The sequence below is a fragment of the Pristis pectinata genome, chromosome 26 (genome assembly GCF_009764475.1).
Source record: "Pristis pectinata isolate sPriPec2 chromosome 26, sPriPec2.1.pri, whole genome shotgun sequence".
Taxonomy (NCBI): Eukaryota; Metazoa; Chordata; class Chondrichthyes; order Rhinopristiformes; family Pristidae; genus Pristis; species Pristis pectinata.
In genome coordinates this window covers 10931025-10956616 of record NC_067430.1, presented here as the reverse complement: position 1 = coordinate 10956616, position 25592 = coordinate 10931025, and the positions used below count along the sequence as shown (strand labels likewise).

General features: G+C 43.0%; 1 protein-coding gene across 1 annotated transcript in view; it reads left to right on the top strand.

Moving 5' to 3' along the window:
- Positions 1–25592, top strand: part of trim62.1 (tripartite motif containing 62, tandem duplicate 1) — a 72144-nt gene that overhangs the window by 9189 nt on the left and 37363 nt on the right. The window lies entirely within an intron of this gene.

Genomic DNA, 25592 nt, shown 5'->3' with positions numbered 1-25592 from the left:
AGGACATAAATTTAGGGGAAGGGGTAAGAGATTGAGAGGGGAACTGAGGAGGACCTCTTTCACCCAGAGAGTGGTGAGTACCTGGAATACATTGCCGGAGAGAGTGGTGGAGACAAGAGTTGCTGACGGCATTTAAGAAGTGTCTAGACAAGCACTTGAATCACCTAGGCGTAGAAGGCTCTGGGCCAAGTGCCAGAAGATGGGATTACTATGGATGGGTCCCACTGTTTGGTGTGGACATGCTGGGTCAAGTGGCCTGTTTCCGTGCTGTGTGACTGACTCTCTGAACATTGTAGCACTAATGTGTGTGTCTGTAAAACACAGGGTTGTTGACCCAAAATATTAACTGGTCTCTCCTTCCACAGATGCTATTTGACTGGCTGAGTTCTTCCAGTTTTTTTTTCAGTTGTTGTGTCTGTCTCTGATCTCCAAGTGCGAATGATATCTGGTTGAAGGAGACGGGAACATAGTATCAAACTCTAAGTCTTATGGATTAGCAATGAACTGAATCTAGTGTTTTTGAAGACTATTTGTCCATAAAGATAATTTTCGCTGGGTTTCCAATAAATGGTGGACCTGTGATATTTCTAAAATGTAACTACCTAATTTATGATAAACTCTCAGCTTGTATATATTTATAGATTACACAGCAAAAAATATTGTAGCTGCTTTTAAACCTGAAATAAAAATGAGATGAAAATGGATGAATTGCTTGTAGGAGCATAAGTACAGGCATGGACCATTCACCCTCTCAGACCTATCTCACCACATATTTAGACCTTTCTTGTCTAGTACACCAACTCCCTTGACTCGCCTTGTCCCTTTTTTTAATGTCCTTGCCTGTTACAAAGTCTGTTGATAACAGTCTTGCATTCGGCATGGTCGATGTTGTTTAGTCGATGTTGCAAATGAACAAGTTAAGTGGCAGGTGATGGGGGTTCAGATGAAAGTGAGAGATCTGTAGTTTAGGTAATGGGCAAGAAGCAATTAGATAGCAGCAGTGATTAGATAATACAGGAAGGTAATATGTTAGAAATGAAACATGAAAGGCTTGAATGTGTGAAGGGTCAACCATTTGTGATAGAATTAAGAAGAAATTTCTTTGACCAGATGATAAAGAATCTTTAGAATTCTGTACCCAAGAGGACAGCTGAGATGAATAGATTTCTAGACGTTAAGGGAATTGAAGGATATGAAGTTAGTACAGGAAAGTGGCACTCAATAGAAAGCTTGGTTCTAATCTTAATGAATGCCAGAGCAGGGATGGTGGGGAGGGGGTCAATTGGACACTTCCGGTTTCTATTTTGTGTGTTCTTGTAGTGTGCAGAGTAACATGGGAATCTGGCAACGTGGGGAAGGCCTCAGCAGTCCAGGATACTGCAGAAGGAGAAGGCGAGTAGATTACCTGATACGAAACGATCTGCTGGAGGAACTCAGCATGTTGAGCAGCATCTGTGGAGGGGGGTAGGGGAGAGGAATTGTTGACTTTTGGAGTCCAGACCCTGCATCAGGACTGAGGGTGGAGAGGGAAGATGGCCAGTATGAAGAGGAGAGGGGGAGAGGTGAGACAGGGGCCAGTAGTTGATTGGTGGACTGAGGGGGGGGGGGGGGGAATATTGATGGACAGATGGTGCCAGGTGGGGGAGGGGTGAAGTTAGGACACAGAGGCAGGTGATGAAACAGATGGAAGTGGGGTGGGGGGGGGGGGGGGGGGGGTGAAGGTGGAGGCAGCTGCTGGAGGGTGATAAGTGGGCTACAAAGGCTACCTGTGCTGGTGGGTGAAATGTGTGGGGTAGTAGGTGGAGCCAGGAGAGGGACAGAAATAGGTGCCAGAGGGGTTAGGTGTATGGGGAAAGGGAACAAAAATACGAGGACCCGAGGTGGATCAGAAGGCGAGAGAGAAAGGAACACTGGGTGACCTTGCCTGAAATTGGAAACTTCAATGTTCATACCATTGGGTTGTAGATCACCCAGGCAGAATATGAGGTGTTGTTCCTTGGGTTTGTGTTGGGCCTCACCCTGACAGTGGAGGAGGCTAAGGACAGACGGGTCGGTGTGCGAATGGGTGGAGAGTTGGATGGCCATTGCAGACAGAGCACAGGTGCTCTGCAAGTCGGTGGCCTAGTCTGCGATTGGTGTTGTAAGGGGGCCACATCAAGAGCATCAAATGCAGTAGACAAGGTTGGTCGGGGTGCGTGTGAATCCTTGCCTCACCTGTTCAGATCCCTGGATGGTGGTGAGGGAGGAGGTGCAAGAACAAGTGTTGCACCTCCTGCAGTTGCAGGGGAAAGTGCAAGGGTTTGGGGAGGGGTGGGTGGGGAGGGATGAGCCGACCAGGGAGCCACGGAGGGAGTGGTCCCTGCAGAAGGTAGAAAGTGATGGGGAGGGGAAGGTATCATTAGAGGCAGGATCTCATTGCAGGTGGCAGAGATAATGAAGAATTCTGAACAACAGTTGTATCTGGAAAGAGCATGCTATTGTCTAGCATATGGCTGGGGTCATGTTTACATTATCTGGTACTGGCATGAGAGCACCAGGTAATGAGCAAGGTGTCTCAAATACAGTGTTAGAATAGGTACCAACATAACCAATAGCTCCATTGAAGGTATTAATGTATTGTTAATTGTGGGTGGATTATGCAGTGTGAAAATCACTCTCAGATTAGGATTCTGTCACTGCAACCGTAACCAAGCCTGCTGGGGCAGAAAAAAAACTCAAATAACTTCAGGGTGGGTATATTTTAAATGGTGTGGTCAGCCTAATCAGCACAAGTAATTATTACCCAATCAATTATTATTTTATAATGAGTAAAAGCACATGTGGAAGCCTGCATACTATGTAAAGGAAATGTGCAAGTACATAATACTTGACAAATCTTTAAAAACAAGCCACATAATTATGTTATTGTGTCTGTAACTCACTTTCTCCAAGGAGTTATTTTTCATATTTTACTGTAACAATGGTGCTCCCTAGCCATCCTGTATAATTTATTACTTAGATTGCTAGTCTGGGTAATGTTTGGGTTTTCGCTCTGGAACTGGTTTTCCAAACCTTGCCTCACCGTTCCTTTTACATTGAACAACTTCACCGCAGTTTACAGACCAACGTCCTCCCTTCCTCTCCAGTTATCCAGTTCATGCTGCTTTCTTTTCCCCCTTCAATTCAACCTGTTCCCTACAGCCGAACCTGGTCCTGTTCTTGTTCAGCTGCTGTGTGTGGGCCTCCCAGTAAAAATGCCTGGGGTTCACTCCCTCCTTCAGTCCAGTGCAATATTCAATTACTCCACAGGCTACAACTTTGTACAAGCCTTCACATCTGTACAAGCATATTTTTGCAGGGCTGTCATGACCTTGATGGTGTTAACTTTCTTTGTGCTCTTGCTCTGGGCTAAAAAATCCAGTCACATGATTTGGAGTAATTTTAATGGATCCTCGTGTCCGATAGTTTAGCCACCAACTCTTGCTGTAACTTTTAGTGACCCCTGTACTGGGCCAGAAATATTAATGTTGCATCACTTCCTTGTGTAATTTTCCCCATTGTTAAGTTGACCAGCTTGACATGAAGAGCACAGTGCTTTAATGGGGTGGTGTTTGCAGTTGGATGGGGGCAGATGGAGGGGAACACCCCTTATCATCTTTAATTGCCACAGCTGAATACCCATTACACTTCCATCCAGTGTAAGCACAACAAAAATTTATCACAGTCGGCAGCAAGCTCTGTTGCCTTGAAGGCAAATCAACACCATTTAAAGTCAGAAAATGGGGCACTTTGCTGCTTGGGGGCGTTGTGTTTTGTTTTGTATTATCTACATGTAGTTGAGCCACATGTTATCGAGATTTGGTTCCCAGTTGATCGACCTGACTTTTGGTTTGATCACCAGTAGAGATACTTCATCTGGGCAAAGGAGACTACATTTGGAGATTACCCAGGGGTTTCTTTTCCTGATTATCATCCGGTGATTTCTTGCTGTTTATTCCAACCTAGGGCAGTTCAGGGCTCACTTGCAGTACTTCCCATGATTGAATAGATTTGTACTGTACTTAATGTACTCAAGTTATTGGAGCCTTCTGGAAAGGTGGGGATGTGCAAAACATTTTGAATCGTATGAGTGTTACCTAGTTATAATATTATTTAGTGAACTTCCATTTACAATGTTCAATTTACAAATATTAATATAATGCCATCGACTCTTTGGGATCCATGCTTTGGATTTATAAAGCTTTCTACACAATAAGGAGTAGTGCATCACTCTGTGCAGAGGGATATATTGTTCATTGTCATCACCCTGTCCCTCTGATGTTTTATGTACTTCATTACTAAGAATGGTTGGATCAGTAGTATGCTAGTCGTCGGATCTTTTTATTACATTGGCGAATGCCTTTGATGAAAATTAGTTCCAATAAATAAAGCTTTGCCAGTAAAAAATAGTGACATTGCAAATCATGTCGAAGTAAGACACTGCGTTATTTGTGTACATGCCCTTAGCAAAAATGTTGTAGGGGCCTTCATCCACTGAGGGAGCTGGGGATTGTGGAGCAAAGTGTTTACTAACTGGTGCCTGTTCTGCAAAGCCAATGTGCTATGCATCAGCTGCATCAAACTGCCATCTGCTGCAGTAAAACCGCTCTGAAACCTGTTGGCAATGAAGGACGTTTCTTGTGAGAAGTGAAATTGCTGCAGTTCTTGTGTCAGTGGAGCACTTCTGAGACTCCCAGTGTAAGGACCAATCTCGGCAATAAAAAATGCCTTGTCGGGGGAGGTTTAGGATTCTCTCCTGTGCCACAGAGGCTGAGCTCTTCCAGGCCTTCCTTGATGGCTGCACTCTGTCACCAAGCTACAGTTAGAAGTTTCCTGTTCTCTTTTGCCCCTCCTACTGCTATGACACTGTTCGGCTGTTAAGGATCCCTAGCCCCTAGCCCCTACCCTGGGGGTTTGGGTGATTTATGGCATAATTACCACAGCCTGTATTAGTAAAAGCCAACACCTTCAGGACTGGAGGGTAGAAGATTGCTTTTGCAGCAGAGTTGGGGAAAGTAAGCCTTGCACTTGTTTAGCTGCCTGTAATTGTGGAGTGAAATGGAAAACCAGAGAAAAGAGGGATTACTTTTGTGTTTTTTTTTGTTAAAGAAGTGTACAGTGCAAGTAGTAATGGAATGAAAGCGATCCCATTGCAAACTGGACCTGGTTCAAGCTTTGTTATATATTTTTATGCAAAGTGTACAGTAAAGGGTGTGTTGTGGTATGATTTGTTTTTTGTGGTTTTGGAAATATTTCTGTTAGGGCAAAAATGCCAGATATGTTGGTATTTTGTACTGCAAATTAAGATTTAAAAAAAAATTCCAGAATCAGAGGGGAATAGTTTGCTGCGATGTATAAATAAATAACAATGTGGGTCACCTCCGTATATTAAAGAGGGGAATGAAGAAATTGGAGAAGACCTTCTAGACCATCTGTTTTGGGGGAATGAAACTGGTGTCTGTAGGTGTGTCCATTTCCAAGCACTAGTTCTCCCTGTTCTGTGTTCCCCTCCCTGCATTGTGTTTGATTGGAAAGTAGAACAGCTGAACCCAATCCAGTCTTGGCTGGGAGACGACAGATTTATACGCTCCAGGGGAGATGGCAGGACATTCGTTCAGGATCCCAATCCGGATCGTTGTGTATATAATTTCTCTTTCCACTTCTATTGCCTCTTGGATTGGCCAGGTCTTTGAAGCTGCTTGTGGCATCTCCATCACTCAGTTGCACTTATTGCAGTTTGTGTGGTCTGCCTGTGAAGGAACTCGTTTGAGCCATTTGGTCAGGTCACGGTCATTTGTACGGTACTCCAATTACCTGCTTTACCCAGAATCTATTAATCTGTGCCGTGAAGGCCTTGATTTATGCAGCACCCACAACTCAGATTTCTGCTACCCTTTGTGTATGTTTTTACATCTCCCCTTCCCCCCCCCCCCCCCCCCATTTTCAGTCCTGTATAGTTGTGGTTCCCTCTTTCCCCACCACAGAAGTTTTTCTGTAGACAGCCTTCCAGTAGATCATCCCTCCAAGTTATAAACTCTGAGGAATCCAAGCCGAATTCATGCAATATGTCTTGTTATTTAACCCTTCAGACCTTCATTCTGGAGTATCCTTGCCCTATCCACAGGTGGGAAACTAAAATTAAATAAGGGGCTCCAGATAGTCTGACCAAGGTTCTGTGGAACAAAATATACCCTCTTCTTTTGTACTTCAGACCTCTGGGATAAAGACATATCTTCCTTAGTACTTGTGTATATAAATATTCCCTCCATTCTTTCTGCTTCTCCACACTTTCCACTGTCTCCTCATGAAGAAAGTATTGGGATTTGTCTGTTTACCAAAGTGGCAGATGATCTAACTTTTGAATCTACTCACCACAGTTTTGCTTAATCTATGTTCCTTTGTCTCTTCTTGCCCTTGTCTACATAAATGTGTCTCTTAATTTGGTGCAATCTGATAATTTCGATGTACAACTTTTTTGTTCCTTCCTCCAAATCATTTAATATATAATGATGAAAGATGGGGCTTCCAAATCAGATTCTAGGGATCACCATTCGTCACATCCCAACACTCAAAAGCATATTAGCTTTATCCCTACTCTGATTCAGATTAGTTTATTGTCATAGACACCAGGGTGCAATGAAATTCCTTACTTAGTGAAGCTCGCTGTAAACGGTATACATGGTAATAATAAATAGTGCTGAGTGCAAAAACAGTGACTGGTGCAAGGTATAGTAGTGCAGACTGAAGTAGTGCAAAAACAGAAATGGAAAAATGACAATAATGGAAGAGGTAGAATTAAGGGTTCGAGAAGGTGGCAGCACCGCTGGGCAGGGGATTTGAAAAAGGTGATTGGTTCAGAAGTCTGATAGCCATGGAGAAGAAGCTGTTCTAGACATCCTGGGTTTTCCAGCTCTTGTATCCTCTCCTAGAAGGATAGAAGTGAGAAAAGGGAATGGCCAGGGTGGCAGGCATCCTTGATGATACTATTAGCCTTCCTATGCAATGTACCTGATGATCCCCAAACATAGCAAAGTTGCCTTCATTTCCTTTTTCATTTATCAATATCGTTACATCTGAGATAAGTAACGTCAGCAATGTGATAGTGGATGGGAAACGTATCTGAAAGGTTGACAAGTTCAAGCAACTGGGGTTGAGTATTCAGCAAAAGGCAAAGTCGGATGAAGAGTTGAATCTTGGATTATCAGCTGGGTTGGTAGGCATGGATATTATTCAACAGGAGAATATGTCCAATGCTATTGCATGGAATGGAGAAGTGGCCCCTGTAGAAAACTCGACACTGAAACTAGTGGAGATAAGTGCTCCAGCGGCTGAGTGGAGTGACAAAGTAAGAAATCATTGCCTCGGGAATGGTGAAGGCGGTTGAAAGCATGCAAGAGAGAAGAGTACGAGAGATTGGCATTGGCAGGGACATGTTCAAAGGAATCTGAGAATATGGTAAAACAAAATAGCAAAGTTCGGTTAGCTGGGTGAAGAGGAAAGGGAAGATAAAGATGATCTGGAGTATTACAGTGGGGAGGCATGTGAGAGGAATTAGATGAAGAAGATGCATATGAACAAGGCTGGTGAAGAGCTCTGATCTGATCTGCAGTGGAACATGCAGTGGGTGGAGGAACTAAGCTCCTTTTGCTACTCCATGGAACAGCATAAACCTTGCAGAAAGAAACAGACCATTTAGTCCCATTGGTATCTGTGAACCTTCTGTGCTGCAGACAAACCTTTTCTCATCATCATATCCAACCATCTGAGCTTAACCTTCGAAATAAATAAACTCCCACATGCTTGGGCAGCTTGCCCTTGAGTTCTTGTATAATGCCTTTGCTATCGAACTACCTCAGCTAGATTTGTGCTTCTAACTAGATTTGTTTAATTTCCTGTTTTAGGTACATTTATGCACAGACATGGATTCCATGACAGCTCACTTGCCTTGGTATTTCTCTTGTGCATTTCTCCCCTTCACTGTTTTTACTGCTGATTCTTTTATACATCATGATGCAGGCAGACCTTCTGAAATTTCATCACCCTTTGCTTTTGGTCTATTGCTTTCTCTTCACTCCACCCCCCCACCCCCCCCCCCCACCTCATTTTTACATTTATCTTCATTACTTTTAATACTCTTTGCTTTTATCTTAGGATTCGTTCTTACATGGACTCTTCTCCCCACCACCAACCCTTCTGCGGTAATCCTGAATATAGCATCTGTTTGACTGGATATTGATGCTTGCTTAGAGAATCCTCTCCCCTGTTCTTTTCCCTCAGCCATTCTGTTCAAGCACCATGATGTATCCTACTTTCATTCCAAGTTCCTTTTCAGTTGCTTTAAGATAAATGGCATCGCCCAATAGTTGCTCAACAAACCATTCTGGATTCTTATGACTGCAGCTGCTTTTAGTTATCGAGTAGAACAGCACCAAAACCAGTGTGCCAATCATCAAGTACCCCTTCACACCACTCCTGCACTAATCCCATTTTATTCTCCTCATTAACTGTTCCTAGAGTGATCACCAAATGTCTTTATCTATAATATTCTTATCCTGCTGCTCCTATGCTTGGCTTGTCTTCTGCTCCATAATGCCTTTACTAGATTTGGCACAGGGGAATGGTTGATAACTGGAACTCACTACCAGAAGAGGTGGTTGGATCAGATACACTTGCGACAGTTAGACAGGCGCTCGAATAGCTGAGTTATAGAAGGATAAGGACCTCATGCAGGCAAATAGGATTAGTGTAAATGTGCAAAACAAAAAGTCAGCATGGACCTGGTGGGCTGAAGGGCCTGTTTCTGTGCTGTACCCCTCTGACTCTGGGAGTATGGATCGGGTCTGCTACTGTCATTCCTTCTTTCCTGCCTGCACTAGGTCATTGCTCTGTTAACTGACAGCACCACAGATCCACATCCTCTGCAATGCTGCTGTTATTTATTCCAGGTTTAAACATTTATCGATTAATTTTCAGAGCTAACTGATTCACCTTTTAAATGAAATCTATAATTTAGTATTAAATTTCACTTGCTTACCTTCATTATTACATTTATTTGGCGTGTCATCCCTCGGTGATGTTGGTTTTAATTAATTTTAAATATTTACTGCTGGTGGGATTTTCATACTTGCCTCTTATTAATTCCTTTCCTTTGAAAGAAAAAGCTTGATAAGTTCTTAATTTACAATTTTCTTTGTACTTGATTACATAACTAACCATGGAACTAAAGTTCAGTTGGAGTGTACTTGGTCTCCAATTTCCCCTGAACCACATTTTCCAATTTCTCTAAATTCCCATTTTCAGGAATCTTTGCTCTGTTTCCAGCCCATTCCACTGTGCTCTTGTGCATTGATTTTTCCCGAGCAATAACCACCTCTGTTTTGTAGATGTAGTAGGGTTATAAACGTGACTTGCACAGGCAGTTATTGCTGTTTAATTTATGTGTACTTTTGTAACTAAATATCCAGTTTGATTTCAGCTCCCTACGATCTCCTGTTTCACTCTGCTCTGTGAGACAGCTTGACGCATCTCTGTGGGTGCTGCTATCACCATCTTCCTTTGCAATGTGCCAGGCAATAGGTTTTCATACTTTCCAGAACCCCTCCAAACTTGAACTTCCCTGAAAATGGATGTATTCCAATCCATTTGTAGAATCAGTGACTGGGTCCAAACATGGACATGGGCTGAATTCCAGAGGTGGGGTGTGAATGACTAGTTTTGCTACTCGTGGAGTATTTTGTTGAATGTGGCATCAGGGAGATTTGTAAAAGTGAAGTCAGTGGGAACCTGGCGTAGAACTCTCTACTGGTTGGCATGGCAACTTGCACAACAGATGATGGTTATTAGAGGCAGTTATCTGAACCTCTGAACGTTTATTGTAGGAATTCCTCTGGGCAATGTCTTGGGCCCAAACATATTAGTTGCTTCATAGACCTTTCTTCTATCTTAAGCTCAACTGGGAATGACTGTTAATGAGGCTGCCCTCAGAACACTCTACACAAAAGATGCATTTCACTGTGTGTTTCAATGTACATGTGACAAATAAAGATATCTTAATGATTGAGAAATGTTAGTCGGAACTCCCCAATAATGGAGCAGCAGTACTTGTCCAAATGCAGTAAAGGGCTGTAAAATATCCAGGCATGGGCTGATAAGTAGCAGATAGTATTTGTGCTGTGTAAGTAGTAGGCAATGGCTATCTGCAGAAAGAGGAGCCAAACCATGGCATTCAACACCATTACCACGGACAAATCCCATGCCATTCTGGTGGTCACTTGATCAGAAACTTCAATGAGACAGCTATGTAAATATCAGAAGTCAAATGCTATTATCCTGCCAAGGGGAACTTGCCCCTGAAAAAATTATGCATTATCCCTATCTTGGAAGATGCATCAAGAACGTAATGGAATATTGGCTCACTGTGGCTCATGTATACCAATTGCAAAAGGCATGGCAGTAATTCAACAGGGACCCTTCACCACAAGAAGCTCTGCTGATATGTGAGAAGTCTCCACTTGTGTGTTTTACTCCAAGTTGTACACAGTCCTTCACTCTTGCTGCATCAGAACCCTGCAATTCCCCACTCAAAGGTACTGTGAGCATACCATTACTATCACTGCCTCCTTTACCATGGGCATTAGATGCTGATGTTGTTATTCACGTACATGTATCATGTAGGAATATAAAGAAACAAACTTTTGACTTACGTCTATGTATAATAGGATCTCTAATGATCTGAATTAGTTGCTTGTGTGTTTCACATCCCAATTCCTTGAAGGTGGACTGAACACTTGAGGTAATGCTGCATGTGTGTTGCAAAGCTGCTTTATTTGTGGAAGTTATAATGAGATTCACTTATTTCCATCCATATAACATGCCTGTAATAAAATTAATATACATTGCTGGGAGTTGGCCTGTTCGACTTGTGGTTAGTTTTCTAACCAGATGGAGGAATTTAAAATAGGGGGATATGTGGGAGGAAGGGGTTAGATAGTCTTAGGCGAGGTTTAAAGGTTGGCACAACATTGTGGGCTGAAGGGCCTGTATTGTGCTGTACTATTCTATGGTTGTCTCTTCTGTATTACTGGTTCTAGCAGTCCACTTCTGCAAAAGAGGGAGCCAGTCGGGTAGCACTTTATATCTTTTTTTTAAAAAAGTCTTTCCAAATTCACTTTAACCGAAGCTGATTTTTTTCCCCCCCCCCCCCCCCCCCCCCCCCCCCCCCACCCCCAAACTCCCCACAGCATGGAGGCTGCTGACTCAACTTGGTAGTGACCCCTGCTGAGTTCAAATGGAGAGAGTTGCTACAGCAGCAATAAGTGTGAATGATTACCAGAAGGTCGGGCAATCCTTCATTGTCTGCAACATGCTGGTTCAGATGCCCGTTTGGAAACCTAATCATTTCTTTGCCCACCTGCTGTACGTGAATTTAACCCATGGAAAGGGTTAGTATTTCAAGGATCCTCTGGCATAATCTAAAAATCTGAAATGTTGCGACAAGCTAAACAGTCCTCTTTACAGGCTGGTTGACAGGAAACCTCTTGTGCAGTGACATGGTTTTATTGTAAATCGCCTGGAATTCCAGTATGCCTCTCTCTCTATGGTATACTTACTGTCTACCTTTCAAAACGAAATGCTTCAATTCCTTATCAAAATAACAACAGCTTTTTGCAGTCCTTGGCAGTCTCTCCATGACCCATGAGTTAGTTCTATGTACTCGCATCTGCCTTGGTTAACTCCTCTGCTCATGAATACAGCAGCTATTGGATAGTCACACACAAAACGCTAGGGGAACTCAGCGGGTCAGGCAGCACCTGTGGCTGGAAATGCACAGCCGATGTTTCGGGTTGAGACCAGTCATAAGATAGAGGGGAGGTAGCTGGTATAAAAAGATGGAGGGAAGGAGTGGAGCAAGCGATAGGTAGATCCAGGTGAGCGGGCGTCATAGGCAGATGGAGGACCAGTGAGAGTAGGAATGGTATCAGAAAATGGGAGAGCTGCTGAATTCCTCCTGCGTTTTGTGTGTTGCTCCAGATTCCAGCATCTGCAGTCTCTTATGTCTCCAGCTACTGGATAGTGCCCATCTCTGATCAATAATATTCAAGAGTCCTTTTCTGCTTCTCTCCCTCCTGTGATGGCTCCAGCATCTCTTAATGCAAGGTGTCAGATCCACCACTGTGCATTTGGGAAAAGAATAACTTAAAAAAAATCCAGTCTTTTTTTTTCTGGATGCAAAGTTACTGTGCTAAATCAGTGTTAATGAATCAGCAGAACATTTTGTATCACATCCAATCTAGTGATTTGAACTGAAGCATTAAAAGCAGAAGGGTGAAACAGATTGTAGACTTGCTATCAGGAGACACAAATTCTGCAGATGCTGGGTCTCGGCCTGAAATGTCCACTGTTTATTTCCCTCCATGGATGCTGCCCGACCTGTTGAGTTCCTCCAGCACTTTTTGTGTATTGTTGTAGACTTGCTCTCACCCATTTTTAACACTGATAGATGAAGTTAAGACCCACCCAGATCAAAATACTGCTCACAAAATGGGACATGAAAATGAACTGTACTACAGAAATGTACTGGATTTTATTAAAGAAATCGTGCAATTGTATCCACAGCTTTTACAATGTACCTAATTATTTTGCAGCTAATTAAATACTTTGTTGTCGGAATTTAGGGAATGTGACTGCTAGTTTGTACACTGACACCAGCAATGTGGTAATGACCAGATAATTTGTTTTTAGCACTAATGAACCAGAAATAAACACTGGTTTTGAGAGATGACTACTGTTACTCTTCGAAGTAGTAGAATGGGATCCTGTGTCTTCACCTGAGAGGGGAACCTTACCTGACAGTATGTTTAGACACAAACAAGAGAACATCAGTAGCTTCAGTGTTGGAAGTTGAAGAGACCCCCCCCCCCCCCACCCCCACCTTCCCCCAAGTTTGGCAGAGGAATCAGCAACTCCAGTAGCACTGCTCTGCATTATAGTGTCAGGCTTGGTGTTTGCATTGGGGCCTGTGGATTGGGATCTGAATGTGGGATCCTTTGATTGGGAAGCAAGACTGTTCCGTGAATAGGAAATCCATCTTTTCTGTATTTTTCTGAGGCAGCCGGGAGATTGTTTGTTTGTTTTTACTTTTTATGGTTTGTGTTTGTATCTACTGGAGTTGCTGATTCATCTGTCAAACTGGGGGAGGGCCTCTTCAATTTCCAACAGTGAAGCTACTGATGTTCTCTTGTTTGTGTCCACACAGACTGTTACCATCCCCTCTTTTTTTCTTTAAACCCCCCCCACTCTATTTTCATTCCTTTTGTGGTTTAATCTCTCCCACTCTTCCCCACTACACACTTTCCCTTGTGTTTATTTTCCCTCCCTTTCTCTGCATCTGAAGACCTGTTCTGTCTCTGCATTTTCTGAAATGTCACTGAGTCAAAAAATGGCACTTCTTTTTTTGTGCTATCTAGATTGCTATGTCCAGCATTTTCTCACTTATTTTGGCTTACTTTATCAATCTGTTCCAATGAATGTGCTGTGGGACACGATCATTTTTGATGCCGTAGGAGGTCTGTTCCTTTTTAATTTTTTTAAGGGAGGTGAAGTTGTCAGTTTTTAAAAAATTATGGCTGATCAGGCTTGGCCAGTTTCTGGAACTACGTGGTGTAGTTTAGAAGCTTGCATTTGTTACAGCTAAAGAGCCGGGAACACTTGCGTTCCTGCCTTTTGGAATCCTTTCCCAAACAATTTGTAACTTTCTACATTTGAGATATCTGCACAGACTTGTCCCTTCTGATGGTGCTGAATCTTTCCCTTTTGCCGCCCCCATCTTTGACAATATCTTCTATCACACAAACAGTGGAGAAAGAAGATCTTTATTCCAGGTGCCTATCCTCTGACGTGTTTACTGTAATCTATATATGTGTCTTTTTGTTAATGTTCCAGGTCGTTGATGAGGTTGTCATCTCTGACTGTCACTCCCTTGCATTCATATCGTGACTTGCTCCAGTTCTTCGCCTTTCCACAATCTTATATCCAAACCAGTGCGATCCTCTCGGCAAATACTGCCAAGTTTGTGGTGCCAGTACCCAAGGTTTATTTATTTTGAATGACATATGCTCTTTCCTGTTCAGTTGCCAAACTGATTTGTTATTTCTGAATTCTAGCTGTCTCCTTCCCAGTTCTCTAACCACCCATTTGAAGCCAGGTTCTTGACTGAATTATTCCACAGCATTGGTAGCTGGGAAGGATCCAGATATTATCATTTCTTCCATTGCCCTCTTGCACTTAGTCAAAGGAACACAATTTCCTAAAAATGTATGGAGCATTTTGTTACAAATTGGGTTGAATTTGCATTATCTTCCAGCCAAGTTTGAAAGAGGGAAGAGGAATTGATGTAACTAAAGAAATTGTACATTATTCAAAGAAAGATTATGCTCACATACAGAATGGCCTGAACTTTCAATTGCTTTGGGAGCACTTTTTTTGTCCTGTGTGTTCTTTGGTGTGTTGCTTGCATAAACAATTAGCAGAGGTAGAGCTGCAAACATAATGTTTTTTGTTGAAGGGAGTAACTTTGAACTTAACAGCAGTGTCTGGTACAGCAATATATCACAGTTGTACTGCATAGTATACTGGGTTCTTAAAGGTACACTTGTACCTTAGATTGCTTCCCTAAAACAAAAGTGTGCATACAAGCCATGTGACTATTTTTATGCACTATGCAAAAGGGTTAACTATTTGCTTCAATTTTTCAGTTTTAAATTCAACTATGAATTCATTCAATCTCATGGTGTCTTCCTTCAGTTAACATTTCCTGAAGTATCCATTCTGGGCACTAGTAATGCAGATAGGTTCTTATCCATCTGGTCTTCCATCATGTTCTGCAGTTTATTGCTTCAACATAATTCCCTTCATAACTGTGAAAGTATTATATATTCTGGATCACTGTCATCTTGCTGTCACCTGATACGCATTAAACTGCCCACATAAAACAACACGGGCTAATAACTCATCAATAACAACACTAGTTAAATTTATGCTTTATATTTGATACATTACTAGATGCCATGAACTCTGTTGCAGCAGTTTCTACTTTGTTTGCTTCTTAAAGCTCTTCATTTTTCTGCCTCATCTTTCACATTGTCTTGCATCCTGTCTCCCACACTGACTCAGTGTAGTCACCAAACCTTTCCTTTTTTCTGGTCATTTTTGAAGCCCCTAAGTTTTCTCCTCTGACATTTCCTTTCCGAATTGTCTGTACGCTTTCAATTCTGTAATCACGATGGTTTTCAGTTTGTTTTGGTGCTCTACTGTTTTGGTGTTAGGAAGTCCATGCTTGCTTCAAAGCTAGTCTTTAAAGCTTTGAAATTGCCTCCGTGTTGCAATGTAGTCTTCTCTTAAAGCACCAACTCAGTCTGCATTTGATTCAATCCATTATGCTATTCTGTAAACAGTGAGAGTGTTGACAACACCAATCCCTTTCCCCACAACTTGCACGGTTTCAACCTCTCTGTCTGTGTCAACCTTGCCAGGCCCAATCAATATCATCTCACTGCAGCACCTTGTGTTGAGCCTTCTGCTTATCTTATTTGTGGACTCTTGTGGTGCTGTGGCTGTTGTCCTGAAACTCTTAGGAACTGACTCTTTTGTTACATGGTTCAAATAGATTATGGATTTGTCCTCTGAACTGCCATCAAGGTTTGGGAATAGTCACATTGTTGATTGCCAAGTCAAAATCCAAATGATGCCACTAACTTGGGCTGCCCATTATTAACTATCTTCTACCGCCCTTGGACTTATTTTCCTTCAGGCTATATCACCCTGATGATGATTGTAGGCCTGTTTCTTGGCCTTGGGGTTGACCCTGCAGACACTTCTGTAGGTGAGCTCCTTCTGTAGTATTTTGCTGGCATTACAGTGCATGACATCTGCATCACTTGTTGACCAGTGATAAAGCAAGGCCCAGCCTTTTGTCAGATACTTGCTCAGCACACTTCAAGTCCATGACTCTTGAAGAGTGCCCTAAGTGTGTGCTTTCTTTGGTGCTAAGCCTTAATATTTCTCATATTTTCCTCACAACATAGGAAGAGGCAGTTTGGTCCATTGAATCGGCAGGCTTTTGGAGCAATTCCACAGGTCCCATTTCCCCATTTATTCCTCAACTATTCTGTTTCACCTGCTCATTATCGGATCCCTCCCCACCCAATTCTGCCATCGACCTACTAGAGATAATGTATGATGTGGAAGGAAATGGGAACACCCAGAGGTGACTCATCCTATCAGAGGGAGAGCATGCAAGCCTCTCACAGACAACACCTGAGGTGCAAAGCCATTTGCAAAATCAAATGTGCACTGCTGACCTGCCCCTGCTGTACATCATCTCCCGGCAATGATTTCCAACATGTGAATCCAGTAAAAGTGGAACACTTCCCATATCTGGGCAGCCAATCCTTACAAAGGCAGTCATTGATAATGAAGTTCACCATCATCCCCAGTCCAGCCTTTGACCATCTGTAGAAAAGAGTATTCAAATATCAAGACCTCCAAAACCCAGTACTAAGCTCATGGCCTACCCATTGAGAGTGATCCCTGCCTTCCCGTGTGCTTCTGAGACATGGGCTACCCTCAGCAGGTACCTCGAAGCACTGGAGAGACCACCAATGCATTCCCTGCAAAATATTCCAAGCCACTGGCAGGATTATCGAATGTGTTGGTGCTCTCTCTTAGGCCAATGTCCCGAGAATGGAGACTCGATTCCAGACTTCTGAAGTGGACATCCTGCTCCAAACTCCCTCACGGCAAAGGATTACCAGGAGGACTGAGGAACTCCTTGCAATGGTCTCTTGAAGTGTCATTCAAAAGAAAAGTAACACTGTAACTGGGTATCTCTGACCTGTGACCAATGAAAATGGAGAAGGAGCATCTGGGAAGCATCAAGAACCTTGAATTTCTACCGGTGAACGCAATAACCCAGCATAAATGGGGGGGTGAAGTGTGTATATGTCCTTTCATGTACCTTCTGGCATACCTGTAAGAGAACCTGCACATCCCATATAGATAGGACAGCACAATGGTACAGCTAGTAGAACTGCTGCTTCACAGCACCAGAGACCTGGGTTCAATCCTGACCTGGGGAATCCTGTTGTCAGGATTGAACCCACGAGTTTGCACATTCTCCTTGTGTTTGCATGGGTTTCCTCTGGCTGCTCCAGTTTCCTCCTACATCTCAGACGTGTGGATGGGTGGGTTAATTGGTTGCCGTACGTTGCCCCTAGTGTGTAGGTGAGTGGTGGAATCTGGGGGGAGTTGATAAGAATGTGGGGAGAATATAAAAAGATGGATGGTTAATGGTTGGCATGGACTGTTTCTGTGCTATAGCTCTCCTTAACTCTGAGCTCAGTATCCACATGATTGAAATGGAAGGAAGACACCGCCATCCCTGAGGAACTGCCCAGAAGGGACAATACTGGTCTGCTGGTGTCAGTTAGCTCGAGACATGGCACATCTCAAGCCCACCTAAATGATTGTCTGCTTCAGTGAGGCTAGTGTGAGAGGCTCCTGATCTCCTCATTGCCAATGCTCTGATCCTTCAGAAACTGCCTATCAAGTCAATTTGTATGGTGTATGCCCATATATCTCATAACCTGCCCATCACTTTCCCCTTAACTTGAACAGTCCCTCCTGTGTGTGTGCCCAGTACTGCTTTTGCTCCCTCTCACAGCAAACCTTAAAGTATTTCAGGTGCAGATCCTGGCCCTTGACTGACCAACTTGCTGCAGTATTGATCTGGTTGCTTATAGTTGTGTCCTCCATCAGTAAGTTGACCTTAATTTATCACTGTCCTGTGGTATGGAACAGGTACCATTTAACCAATTCCAGTGAAGGCTTACAGACCTAAACCATTGACTGTTTCTCTTTCCACTGTTGCTCCTTGACCTGCTGAGTTTTCCCAGCATTCTCTGTTTTTGTTTCAGCTTTCCAGCATCTGCAGTTTTTAAGTTTTTCATATACTGTTAAACATTCCTGTTTCTAGCACCTCTGTATTTGATTCTCCTGTGTGTATGGTACCTCAGCGAGACTGATTGCTACCCTTGCCTTCTAGCATTGGAGCCATATAGGAACTACCATCTATTACCTTTTCAGCAACTTGCGCTGCTGTGCGTTATGGCCAACCCTGCAACAGTGGTAATGGGCATTCAGAGGCCAGGTAGTTCCAACGCATCCACGGCAAGACTTTCCACCTTTTGCCCCCCACGTAACTTTCGACTTCCTGCTCTCTCTTGGCCCCCCGATCATCCGCTGAAGCCACAGCTCTGAAACAGATAATCATGATGCCTGGTTCCTTGCCAGTACATTTCAAACTTTGCCCTGAGTGAAACTTCCTGCTGAGTTAATTTGCATGCTCCCTAAAATGTCCCTTCAGTGTTTTCACTTTGTCTTTTTGTGAGACTTTGGCAAGTCCACTAGCAACAAAAACTACAATGTCTCTCACATCTCTGACCATACCACCAGTAGCAATAACACCTGCTTGGTGCCAATGCACAATCAGTGGGTTTCTTTTGTTGCTGCTTGAATAAGTAATTGGGCAGAGGTGGATCTCCACACAGAATGTGGCTGTTTGTTCAGGATGTACAGCAGTGCCTGGTACAAACATGTACCTCAGTAATACCACAAGATACACTCAGTTTGCACAGTATTCAGTGACTGGTGGATGTCTGGTGAGCCCTGTCCTTGGCTTTCATAGGGGTGAGATGGTAATGCAGCAGTTAGTGCTGCTACCTCACCTCCCAGTAACCCGAGTTCAACCCTGACCTCTGCTGACTGTGTGGAGTTTGCATGTTATCCCCATGACTGAGTAGGTTTCTACAGAGTGCTCCAGTAAATTACCCCTTGGTACAAGTGAGTAGTCATAGAATCAAAGGGGGGTTGAGGGGCATGTGAGAAGGAATAGGTTACAGGAATATCTGGAGAGGGAGAATGGAACTGATTGTTCTGCTGGAAGTTCGCATGGAGCCAGAGGAATAAAATGGCCATGTTGTAATGAGGAAGTAAAATATTTTTTTAAAAAAACAACATATTTTTCATCCTGATTGGCCTTGCCCTTGCCTCGAAGTTCCAGTGCAGCTTGTCTGATGCACCAGCTGAGCCAGTACTACAGCACCAATGTCACTGGTTCTTCAGTGAAAACTTCACTTCCACCTGAGGTACAAGGATGAATTGTATCAGGTAGTTCCAGTCACATTTCTGGAGAAGTACAAAACAGTCTGGCAGTGGTTGTTATTTATGATTCACTCTGGAATAAAAACTAATTTGTTTTTTATTCCAGTTGCATAATGCTGAAAAAGTAGTGGGATGATTATTGAATTTCTAGATATCTGTGTCTACTTATTAGCATTTCAGTCTTGTACCTCTGAAAGGGATCCACCTCCACTCTAGAGGAGGATAATACAATGCCATCAAGTATAACATTCTTATCATAAAATGGAAATTAAATGGTCTTATTGTGAACTGGAGGTGTACTGGTACAAAATAATATAAGAAAATTTTGTTTGTCAAATACCAAGTAGTCTCCAGTAAGCTTTTATTATAGACTTGAACCAGTATTTTTAAAAGTAAGATTGAAGTCATCAGCTTGAGTTTGTAATTATTTTCTCCTTGATTCTCTCACTGTTGGATAATAATCGTGGCATGAAGGAAGCTGTCAAAGATCTGAAAGATAGTGTGACTCTCCTCAATACAATTTGGGTGGTGAAACTGCACTTTGGATACTGTGTACTGTTCTAGTCAGCTGGGTACAGGAAGGATGTCATTAAGTTGAAAAGGTGCAGAAAATTTTTGAGGATGTTATGGGGACGGGAGGGCTTAAGCCATAAGGAGAGACTGGATAGGCTGCGACTTTTTTCCCCTGAAGCTATAAGAGGGGTCACCCCTCCTATATAGAAGGCTGAAGGGTGACCTTTTATGGAGGTTTATAAAATCACGAGGGGCATGGGTAATGTGAATAGTCAGCCTTTTTCCCAGGATAGGGAAGTCTAAAACTAGAGGGGGTAAGTTTAAGGTGAGAAGGGAAAGATTTAAAAGGGACCTGAGAGGCAACTTTTTCCATGCAGGGTATGTGGGTAAGTGGAACGAGTTGCCAGAGGAAATGGTAGAAGTGGGAGCCATAACAACATTTAAAGGACATTTGGACAGGTACATGGATAGGAAAGCTTTAGGGGGATATGAGCCAAACATGGGGAAATGGGACTACCTTAAATAGACAACTTGGATGAGTTGGGCTGTGGGACCTGTTTCCATCTGTATAAATCTGACTCTAATAGGTATTTATTATCCATCAGCACTTGGGAGCTTTGCAGCCCAGAAGGACAACACTGTCTTTTAATGGCCACAGACACAGACGTGCGCACACACCTTTCTGCAGATGGATGGTAAATTGGGAGAAGGACCTAGGCTAATTTAAGTTTGTCCCTCTGTGCTCAAGGGCCCTGATTCACTGTCAGTCCCAGGATGAGACCGGCTACATCAGCAGAAGCTGGGACTGGGATCTGGGCACTTGCCATTGGCTCAGTCCTGATTTCATTTTTCCAATGAACTGCAATGATCCCTGAAAGTAAAGATGTTTACTCTGGTGAGCTTAATAAATGAAGGATCTTTTGGTCAATTAACTTTATCTGTTTTAATGTCTGACTTGCTTTGGAACTGTAAACCTCTCAGAGCCAGAATATCCCTACTAAATAAATCGCTCATCTGAGGCAATGTTACAATTGCTGACTAACGAACTTTTGACTCTGTTTGTGCTCGGGGAGGTGGGGGGGGGGAGGAAGAAAAAAGATAGCAAGATTAATCACCTTTGTCCTATTTGAATATTTAAAGGCATCACATGCAGTTGGCTCTGAGTCAAACAGGATGGGCCTAAACTTGGCTCCTGTCTCTGGCTTTCTCAGCAAGGGTGGTGGTCCTTTGGAGTTGTGGAAGTTGTGCTGGTGCTAGTTGGCAATGAAGTAACCTTCATTTGTCTACTGTCTTTCACATCCACAAGACATCCCAAGCACTTTGCAGTCAATGAATTACTTTGGACGTGCAATAACAGTCCTTTTGACAAGTGTACCAGCCAATCTTGCACCACGAGTTGCATACAGCAAATCAAGGCAGTTGACTAGTTAATCCACTCGGTGATGTTGGATCAGGAAACTGTATTCTCCAGGACACTAGGAAAACTTTCTGCTCATTTGAATAGATTGAATTCTTATTGTTTTGTCTACCTGTGCAGGCAGTTGGGGCTTCAATTTTGCATTATCAATAAAGCAGCATTATCTGTTCTACACTGCAGTGTTAGAATACTTAAACCTGAAATGGAGCTTAAAATTGAAGTGTGGTGGTGATTGCAGCTGAACAGCTCCTGAACTCTAACTTTTGGTGTCACCTATTTATTTTTTACATTTTACCTTTTTTGTATTTGTCCTTTCCAAATGACGTTCAAATTTGCTCAACTTAATAACCATGGTGGTGAAGTATTCGATGTAGTGGGAAAAGGAACCACTTCCTTCCTCCATTGGTAACTCTCCGACAATGGCCCTCTGGAAGCTGGAATTTGTATTCAGCTCTTGAAGTAGTAGACCAGTGGTGGGGAGAAATATCATCTATGGTTCCTGATCCAATGCTGTGAAATTCCCTCATGTTTTATTGGTTACACCACCCTCTGCCTGCAGCCAGATTGAATTCTATCCCAGAGAGTTCAAAGCACAAGTTGCCCTATAAATATCAATCCCAATCAATAGCAGGCCAGAATTTTGGCATTCTTCCTTTGCTACTTTGCCAATAGATATCCTCCATCTGGGGGTTAAATTAGAGGTGGGGCCCTTTAAACATACTGCTCACTTGTTAATTAAGGGTCAGCAAGAATCATGCTTGGTCAATATAAATTTTAAAGGCCTTTGTTCTTAGACTCTGAGTTATTCCATGCCAGAATATTCTGTAATTCAGTGTTGTAAAAGGTCAGTTATTAGGAAAGTCCCTGACAGCAGGAACTGTTCAACAGTCTCGTGGTATGTTGATGTATAAAATTAGCACCTCCATCACCTGTACTACAATGATTAGATGATGGACTCTACTTTCACTGGGTGAAGTCTTTGGAGAAACATCCCATAGCTTCTTTCTGTCTTTATGTTCCTTTTTTTTTGTCTGTGACTAAAATTGATCTGTTTCAACAGTGAGCTACCTGCTCTGCAGGTCCCTGGGGAGGTTCAAAATCCATGAGCTCTGATGTCTAGGCCATTTTAACCCATTCCAGTGTGAAATGTTCCAACTTTCCACTAACCTCTGTGTTGTAGAGAAGTTTCTTAATTTCATACCTGGATGACGTTTGGGCTCTAATCGTCATTCCCCAACTCTCGGAAATAATCTATCTCTATATACTCTATCAGATCCCCTTAAAAGCTTCAAAATTACTTTAAAATTCAACCCTTGAATTCTAAATTCCAGGGGATATGATCGTAGTTTCTGTAATCTTGGCCTGTAATTTAACCCTTGGAGTCCAGGTACATTCTCTTAAATGTGCACTGCGTTTGCTCCATGGCCAATATAGCCCCTTTAAGATATGGAGACCAGAGAAGCTTGTGGTATTGCCAGGTGAAGTCTAACCAGGGCTTTGCATTAGTGAACCGTAATGTCTACTCGGTTATACTCCAGCACTGTTTTGTTCAGCTCCAGTGTCTGAGTTATCAGGAGTAATTGGCTGAGCTTCACTCTTCCCAACTGCTTTTTAAAATTAATCAGCAAAATAATCAGAAAAGAGCTAAGTAAAACTATCTTTACGTAGCAAGTTGTTGTGAACTTCAATGCACTGTATGAACAAGTGGCAGAAGTGTAATCAATAATGGCTTTCAAATGGAATTGGATATACGCTTGTAAAGGAACTGTATGCAGGAGAGCGGGACTATTTGGATTATTCGTACAGAGAGCTAGCACAGGCATGTGGGGCTAAATGGTCTTCCTTTATGGTATATTAATCTGTCGCAGACCTGTATTAGAACCAAAAAAAGCCCCAAGGAAAAGTCACCTTCCTGTGCCCTGTAGCCCACATCACAGCTTCAGTTTGCTGCTTTCGACCATATGAACATTTTCAGTGTGAGGAGTACAACTTGCAACTGAAAATCTCGCCCTTGGGATTTGTGTCGTGTTGGCAGCCCTGGTTTGTAGTTAAAACACAGCTGTGTTATTGCTGACCTCTATCTGCATTCACTGTGCCAGGTATCAGCAGCAATTGAGCCACACTTGGTTTGCCTTCTGTTCCAGAAACCAGGGAGAGTTAATCATGCAGGAGCCTTTGAGACTTGCTGCAACATAGAATATCTGTCCAGCCTTGAATTATTGACGGTCATAAATCTTGGCTTGAAACCCAAGCAGTTACAAAAGCCAGAAATAACTGAGTGTTGGAGGTATAATTCTATTTCAAAAAGATGTGAGGCAAGTCATTTCAGCTACCAAACCTACAAAGCCAAAGAAATCAATTGCTGCTTTGCTTTCTTCTCCTTCCATTGCCTACTTTGTCTCGCTGTTATTGCTTTTCCCTTATACTACCTCCAAGTACTTGTGTTTTGAAATGATCCGTATGGATGGCTTGCAAAACTAAGTTTTACACTGTATCTCGGTACATGTGACAATAATAAACCAATATCAGTGCTGATTTTGCTATGGGCTTTTGGGTATTGATGTGAAGACACCACTGGCCCAAAGCAAACATTGTCGATTTAAAGGCAATTGATTCTGTCTTTTAAATTTTTAATGAAATGGGCTGTTGTTATACCCAGCTAATTGCCCTAATTGCTCAGGGGTTGATTGATACGGTAGCACTGGAGCATTTTAAATGTGTTCCACGGCTTGGCCTCTGGATGCTTGGCATTGACTGTCACTCATGGACCCTGCCAGTGTAAGTGTGTTAGACCAGGCCTAATGCTTGTCATCTATGTTAAATGTATCCCTGTCCATTTGGTACCAGTGCTCTGCTAAGGTGGTACAGGACGTTCTGCTGTTGGGTTCACTATCTTCTGGACCAGTAGGAGAGGAGGGCAGGTGCTGGGATTCCCACCCCTGGCATTTCTGCCCCCACCACCCCGCCCCCCCCCCCCCCCAGTAGAAAGTGGATTGTGAGTGAGAGCAAAGGAAGAGATTCCACAGAGTTCTGCAAATTGACAGTGGGTTTAGAGCAAACCTGTTTCCATTCGTGAATGGTCCAAGGACCAGGAGTGTGAAGGTAAAATGCTGGGGAACAAGAAGCAGAGGTGATGAGAGTAAAGGTACTGTTACAGGGGATGTAGTAATGACTTGGAACCCACTTTCTGTATATGTGGTGGAAACTGGGGGTGGGGGGGAGCAGGGGGATGCAGTTGAGGCTTTCCAATGGGATTTGGACAGGTACATAAGGAAAGATAACTTGCAGTGCTCCTTGAACTATGGCTGTCTGCTTGACAAACAGCGCAGGGTCTATGGCTAAACAGTTTCTGTGCTGTAATGATCAGGAGCAGAGCCTCATCATGTCTCCCATCATATCTCATCATATTACTAGGATGCTGCCTGGTTTGGAGAGTATGCATTATGAGGAGAGACTAAGGGAGCTAGGGCTTTACTCTTTGGAGAGGAGGAGGATGAGAGGAGACATGATAGAGGTGTACAAAGTATTAAGAGGAATAGATAGAGTGGACAGCCAGCGCCTCTTACCAGGGCACCAATGCTCAATATAAGAGGGCATGGCTTTAAAGTAATGGGTGGGAAGTTCAAGGGAGATATCAGAGGAAGGTTTTTTACCCAGAGAGTGGTTGGGGCATGGAATGTGCTGTCTGGGGCAGTGGTGGAGGCAGGTACATTGATCAAATTCAAGAGATTACTAGTAAAGCATAGGGAGGAATTTAAAATAGAGGAATATGTGGGAGCAAGGGGTTAAATAGTCTTAGGTGAGGTTTAAAGGTCGGCACAACATTGTTGGCCAAAGGGCCTGTATTGTGCTGTACTGTTCTATGTCTACTAATGCTTGAAGAATGGTCAGCTAAACAACACCAAATGTGTTATAATTTGGCATGAACCAGTGTCTGCAGGACAAAGGGGCAAATTCAAATGCAACGTGAGGTGGACCAGACCAGTGTTTGTTAGGTTTCATCCAATTTTTATCTTCACCCTAGGTCATGGTAAATCATTACTAACATATAGGGGGCTCTTTGCAAATTCTTCTTCAATTTATTATATATTTTTCCCTGTCCCAATATTATTTTGTTTCATAACAACATAGGAGAAGACCATTTGTCCCATCAAGTCTGTGCTGGCTCTCCAATCAATCCCATTCCCCACTTATTTCCCTGTAATCTATTCTTTCTCGTGTACCATTTAACACCATCTTCCCCCTTGCTCTGCCAATTCTAGCCAGCCACCTACACGAGGGATAACTTACAGTAGCCAATTAACCCAAAAAAAACTAAGGAGCATAAGAACAAGCTGCTGAGGGAACTCAACGAGTCAAGTAGCATCTGTGGCAGCAAAGGGATAGTTAACATTTCGGGCTGAGACCTTGTATCAGGACTGAGGGT